The following is a 400-nucleotide window of genomic DNA, read 5'->3' as shown; positions in this document are numbered from 1 at the left end:
GGCCGGGGAAGGGGGAAGGCGAGGAGGATGCGGGGGCAGGGGGGGGAATCCGACAGTCCTTCGCCTCCCCCGCCCCTCGGTGCGCGGCCCCTTCCGCCCCCGGCGCCGGGGGCCTGGTACCTCCCTAACGGTCCAGGCTGATCGTCCAGTGCTTGGACCCGTCTCCGCCCTCGCCCTCGCTCTTGAGGTCCTGGAAGAGTTGCGTGAAGTAGTGCGGGTCCGCGTTGATTCGCAGCATCTTGGCGCTGAGGCGCTGGATGATGCCCAGGCAGCGCTCCCAGAAGCGCCCCTTGTCTCCCTCCACCAGGAAGGGCTTGAGCGGGTAGGAGATCTCGTTGCCCATGTAGGAGTAGGCGAGATAGAGGCAGGTGAGGAAGGCGGCCTGCAGCTCGGCCTGGCT

Source organism: Geospiza fortis, unplaced genomic scaffold (genome assembly GCF_000277835.1).
Source record: "Geospiza fortis unplaced genomic scaffold, GeoFor_1.0 scaffold112, whole genome shotgun sequence".
Taxonomy (NCBI): domain Eukaryota; kingdom Metazoa; phylum Chordata; class Aves; order Passeriformes; family Thraupidae; genus Geospiza; species Geospiza fortis.
Note: the sequence above shows the minus strand (reverse complement) of the source record.